At 34.6% G+C, this 6,541-nt stretch overlaps 1 long non-coding RNA gene across 1 annotated transcript in view; it reads right to left on the bottom strand.

The window, feature by feature from the left end:
* Positions 1-372: 372 nt before the first annotated feature.
* Positions 373-6,541, bottom strand: part of LOC125256732 — a 29,381-nt gene continuing 23,212 nt past the window's right edge. The window contains exon 8 of the long non-coding RNA XR_007182170.1: positions 373-969. This is a non-coding gene — a long non-coding RNA (uncharacterized LOC125256732). The remainder of the gene's footprint in view (positions 970-6,541) is intronic.

The following is a 6,541-nucleotide window of genomic DNA, read 5'->3' as shown; positions in this document are numbered from 1 at the left end:
TAATTAATAATAAAACAGTGGGGTACAAAAAACTAATAATGAAAAATAAACAAAATTTATAATATAATATAATATAATATAATATAATATAATATAATATAATATAATATAATATAATGAATGAATGAATGAGGCATTTATATAGCTATATATTATATTATTAATATAATATAATAATTAAACAGTGGGGTACAAAAAACTAATAATGAAAAATAAACAAAATTTATAATATAATATAATATAATATATTAATAACAGTGATTTACAAAAAAAAACTATTAATAAAAATAATAATGAAAAATAAACAACATTTATAATATAATATAATGTAATGTAATAAAAAACATTTTTTGATGTTGTTTTAAGGATTCTAATACTTTTTACTGGAAGACAGGTCAAAAATATAAATTAAGAAAATGATTTTTTAATGTGTTTTATTGGCAGACAAACCTTATGGAATTAAATGAAAAAGCATGCTCTGATTTGTCTGCTACGTTCATCTAAATTTTGGTCAAGTGGCACTGAAACTCTTCAGTCAGCCTGAACGGATTTCTTTTACTCACTAAATAACCGTCGCATGGTTCTTCTTATACCTGGTTCTCACAAGAGCATAAAAAGCGCTCTGTCTTTTCCGCAAAGGCAGCATATTAGTGTTAGTGAAGGATATGGCAAGTGCAGTGGCGGGTGGGGGTGGCCGAGGCACCTTGCAACAGCTGGACTGAATTAGCTGGGGGGATCGGGGGGTGTGGGGGGCTCTGAGACTGCTGGCGCCAGGAGCAGGCCAGCAGGTCAGGGTGGATGAAGATTACCAAAACACAAGCGGGCAGCCATGCCCTGCGGAGGGACAGGGAGGGGGGAGCAGGGGTTCCTGGCTCACAGGCCTTCAGCTACAGGATGGGGCGGCAGGAGGACTTCCACTTCCTGTCAGATAACCCTTTCCTGTCCATATGACATCCAGAGAAAGAATGCCTGAAAAGAAAAACAGTGGATGCAGATATTCACGTGATATATTCGAACAAGGCACCGTTCTTGTCTGAGCTAATGTTGTTAGCAGCTTTTTCTGAGATCTGCCATCCCGTCATAGTTCATATATGCGAGCAAACATGACATGAAATCAAGATATTTAGAATTAGTGGGAGAACGGAATGAAAACAGAGAGAACATTGCTGTAAAGATCTAAATATAGATGTTTTATTAGATTTGGAAGCCAAATGGTTATGTATAAACACACTTAGCCACCATGTCTGGATGTGAAGTGGAGAATGTTCAAGAACAAATTCCATATGAGGCAGAGAAACACATTTTCAGACATTACAGGCATGCAGACCTGTTAATTCAGTCTAAACACAAAAACAAACACTCAGAAAACAGCAAGGAATTACTTTAAACTACTTTTGTTTTGCCTTGTTGTCATTTGGTGTAACAATAAATGCTAAAAGAGGACCTATAATACAATTACAAACTTATAAATACAGAAAAAATGGGTGTATGAAAGCTCTGTAAAATGAATGGTAAATATAAGTCTATGAACAATGATTTACTTTCTTCAGTTAACTTTACGGTTAAAGTGGCACATGGGGCCATCTAGTGGCCGATTACAACATAGCAGCTCTTAAAAAAATCGACCCAATTAAAAATGATAAAAACCTTACTGCTAATTTTGATTGTCAATTTAGTAAAGGTATTTTCAGTTGACTTTTTCCAAGTGACTTTAATTATCAGTGCAGTAATTACATAATCAGACCTGGAGGATCCTAGGTTAGTAGTGGGAGTTTGCATTAGCCATTAAGACAAAAATGTGTTGCATCACTGTTCGTCTGGACAAAACGTACTTTAGAAGACGTGACTATGCATTTCATCAGCAGTCTAATGTGAAGAGCAAATTGTCCAAACACTTTCTAGCATACCAAAGTCCCGCTAGCCACACCTGCACAATCACCAATGACTAGACAATACCAGTAGATGGCGCCAAACGCACCTCACTTCAATACTGGGACAAAACAGGCAACAGCGCTGAAATACGTTTATATATTAAGACATTATTTTGGATTACTCTGATTAACATGTTCAGAGGTTTTCGTTAATATGATGGTCCAGCCCACTGTTTTCTCACAAATTTATTTTTCCTTTATTAATTAATAATTCTAAAAATAGACAGATATTATATGAAAAAACAGCATTTTATTTTATTTTTTTGCAAAAGCAATTTTTCATAAATTGTCGCAACAGAAATATAATAAGTTGCTAGCTATTTGTTTGATTTGTTATAAAATCCCAATTTTTCCCCAAACATTTTTTTAAATTATTATTTCAATGAGATGGCACACAGAAAATTCAAGTAATCAAACATAATTTGTGAAAGTGATTCTACATGTGTGTTAGGAACATTCTAGTGATCATCGCTGATTAATTTCAAAGTAGAAATGTTACTATTTTCAAAATGGCAAGTCAAATTGTGGCACCTGTTGTGTCTCAAAAATCAATGCCCTGAATGTGCAGAATAAAAGCTACTGAAAAGCACAAGTTACATAAAAAAGTTACACTCTAGCAACATTATATTTCATAACAATGGGCTGTAACTGGATGTCACGATATGTGCACAGCATCAAGTGTGCTCCAAATTGTCAGTTCAGTATCATTAACTGCAAAATGAACACCCAATTTACTTAAAGGGTCTAGTGACACTTCTCAAGTGCCTGAGACTCTGCCAAGAAACAACACTTCTCAAGATGCTTCGGGGTTCACACCAACACCCCACAATGTTAGAAGTGCAAGTGATGCACACACAACTAACACCCTTTCTCTCACTGTATACAGATATCAAGCCCCTGAGGGCGGCCATTACATGTGTCAAAGTAGTTTGCCATATTTTCCTGCCAAGCCGTATATTAGTGCTAAAGCAACTGAACTACCTGCTTTCAAGGGTTATGTTGAGCTGCAAACTTCTTACATGATGTATTCATTTACAGATGGAATGAGACACAAAAATGACTGCAAATGCTTGCATATATAACATTAAATGTACTTACTTCCAGACATATTAACATAGGGCAAATTAAATGTAAAAATGTTGTTTGAACATTCAGGTTTTCGTATTAACATCCAGAAACTATAAAGAAATTTTCAATTTTTTATTATATTGTATCCCAATGTAAGATGATAGATACACATTATATATACATTGGGGGTGGTAAGATTGTTTTTTGCTTTTATGATAACCATGACTGCACATATTTGATCAAGAATAGAGTAAAACAGTAATATTATGAAATATTACTGCAATCTAAAATTACTATTTTCTATTTTAATAAAATTTGAAATGCAATTTATTACTCTGATAGCAATTTTCAGCATGATTACTCCAGTCTTCAGTGTCACATGATCCTTCAGTAATCATTCTAATATGCTGATTTGGTGCTCAACAAACATTTCTAAAGATCAAAAGTTATGCTACTAGATATTTTTGTGAAAATGAAACACTTTTCAGGATTCTTTGATGAATAAACAGTTCAAAAGTACAGCATTTATTTGAAATGTCTATTCGCAAAAACATAATTTACATATACAGCATCGTGAACTAGCTATTTTACTGTACTCATTAATTTTTATGCTAATGTCTCCACTCTGTTGCTTTCTAGGACTTATACCAACATTAAAAGACAGTTTAAGCTATGAGTTTAAGTATAGCGCCCTCTATTGATGGAAATGTCTAAAAGTTCTATTGTCTGATTAAAGTCACCATGATATCAAAATGAACAATTCTTAATTTTTTATGGAATATTGCAGTATTTAATATAAATGATTTGAGATCAGTGCACATAATTATTATTATTTTTAATGAATGTGCCCTTGTAATCTTTAATCAAAATAACTACCCCTGCCTCTTGCAGCAACATCTCTTCTCTAATGATGTGTTTACTGGCGTGAGGGCGGGACAACCTGTCACTCACATGACATCATTTTTGCAGTTATGAGACATCGACAGTTGTGAGGTTTTACCAACAGTTTGAAGATAAAGGAGTTAAGAGGTTTAGTCACAAGCTCTTAACTCTTAGCTTTTTTCATTAGATAAATATTTAAAAAATTACGAAATATGGAGATACAAGGTTTTCGCCCGACAGCGTCAAAATGCTTGCTAGGAGTTTTGTGTTTAAAACTAAAGATGGGATCAAATGTTCACATGAACATGTGAAGAGAATGATAGAAAAATAAAACACATGTTTCACAGTTCAGATGCTGCTCTTTAGTCTTTGAGAAAGGCATGCTGAAAGCCATCTGTGGTCATGGGCAGGCTGTGTCTGCGTTTAAGCAGTTGCTCCATGAGACAGGTGCCACGCTCCCCCGGGACGCTTCAGAGGCGCGGGGGGCAGAGGCAGAGTAAACGGACTTCAGTAGTGGGCAAACCCCCCTGCATTCCACACCACCTTAAAGATTAACTGTGGCCTCTGGCATGTGAATCACTACCCTCGTAAGGTTCAGAGGAACCATGGTAAAAGCCATGAGGAGGACAATGTAAATGTATTTACACCTCATTCATCTGATGTGCATGCTGTCTTCAGGTAGCCCGTGAGAAACTACTCAGCAAGACATGCCAACTATATTAGCAAGGTCTTCATATTAGCAAGTTATCAGAGCAACAACTGGTCAGACAAATGAATCAGGTTTAAAATTTCTTAACAAGACGATGAGGGATAAGAGCTGCTTTCACTTGATGCCCATCACAGAGCCTTTATATTCTTTGCTTAGTATAGGAAGCTTAAATAAAACTTGTTATGGAATCCAGGTCTGTGGTCCACTGGCAAGTTTGTTCAGCTAATAACAACAAACAATAGCCTGATTTTGTTAACATTAGGTAAGTGTTTTCTAATTATGTATTTTATGGCTTTACTGTAAAACTGCTCTGGAACAATATCTATTGTGAAAAGTACTACATAAAATTATGATAAACTGAAAAGATCACTGGGTAAAGATAGACTTAATAAAAAAAATAATAATAATACAAAATCTATATTTTCCAGAAAAAGTTTTAAAGGGGTGGTTGATTATGAATTCCCTTTTTTAACTTCAGTTAGTGTGTGATGTTGCTGTTTGAGAATAAACAACATAAGCACAGTAAGGACGCTCAAAGCAATGGGAGATTTTCTCTTTTAACGAATTCTCTGTTTAAGGACTACAACAAACGGCTGGTAGGGGCTACAACGAGCTTCTTCCAGGGTTAGTGACATCACCAACCATAAAATTTACATAAACCCTGCCCCCTGAGAACATGCAACAAAGGGGTGAGGTCATTTTATTGCAATACAGTAGCATGTCATAAAAGCAAGATGACAACATAAGTTATAACCGTAATTAAAGCTGAACTCAGTAAGATTTGCGAAGCTCCCCCTACAGTTTCCTTCAGTGAATCACACTGTCGTAAATACTCCAAGCGCAGCTCTGGACTACAACGCTCACCAGCGCAGTAGTTTTGCAAATACAGTACAAGAAAGAGGAGGTGGGCAATTTGCAAATACAGTACACTCAATGGAGGTGGGTAATTTTCGAAATTGTCTTATAAAGTCATAATATATACATTGTTTTTGAATTACCGTAAAGCATTTTGTCACTCTCACGTGAACGTGAACATGAGGCGAGATTGTTTCGGGTCGGTGCAGCTCAACTTGCAAGTGCTGTTTTCTAGCGTAGATGTGCCAGAGGGGGTTAGTGCACGCCTCAAATACACCACTACAAGTCAATTAACCATCGTAAGGACTTAGAAAACTATTTATGAAGGTAAAAAAATTTACTTAGTTCTGCTTTAAACTAAACTATTGTCACTTGAAGTGTTGGCACTTCTTCTTGAGTCTCTCCATGATTGTCTGACTCCGGTTTGAAAATAAAAGGCTGAACAGTTTCTGACATTTTCAGTGAGTCTGCATGAGGTAATCGGAGCTGCTAACACGAGCTCTTGAAACTCCGCCCTCTTCTTGGGAGCAGCAGCTCATTTGCATTTAAAGGGACACACACAAAACCGGAGCGTTTTTACTCACCCTCAAAAAGTGACAAATTTAACATGCTAAAAGAATTATCTGTGGGGTATTTTGAGCTAAAACTTCACATATACACTCTGTGGATATCAGAGACTTATTTTACATCTTGTAAAAGTGGAATTATATGACCCTTTAATAATTTGCTTTGGTTTCAGTTAGGGTTATTATCGTTAACTAAAATGAAAACTATTAAAACATTTTTGTTAATTGAAATAAAGCTGAAATAAAATAAAATATGAACATTAGATTTTAAAAATTAGAAACAAATTAGAAATGAAATAACTGAAATAAGTTTAAACATTAAAATTGCTAACTGTAATAAAACTAAATGGAACTAAAAATAAAATAAAATTAAATTAAACCTGAACAGTAATATTACAATTAATAATATTACAAAAAAACTTAAAATAAAAATGTCAAAATTATTACAAATTTAACTAAAATTACAATGAAAACTGAAAATATTTAATATCTAAAATTTAATTCAAAATATTAATAAAACCCTAATCATA

Source organism: Megalobrama amblycephala, linkage group LG21 (genome assembly GCF_018812025.1).
Source record: "Megalobrama amblycephala isolate DHTTF-2021 linkage group LG21, ASM1881202v1, whole genome shotgun sequence".
Taxonomy (NCBI): domain Eukaryota; kingdom Metazoa; phylum Chordata; class Actinopteri; order Cypriniformes; family Xenocyprididae; genus Megalobrama; species Megalobrama amblycephala.
The sequence above is the reverse complement of the archived record's forward strand: the minus strand, read 5'-3'. Positions and strand labels throughout refer to the sequence as shown.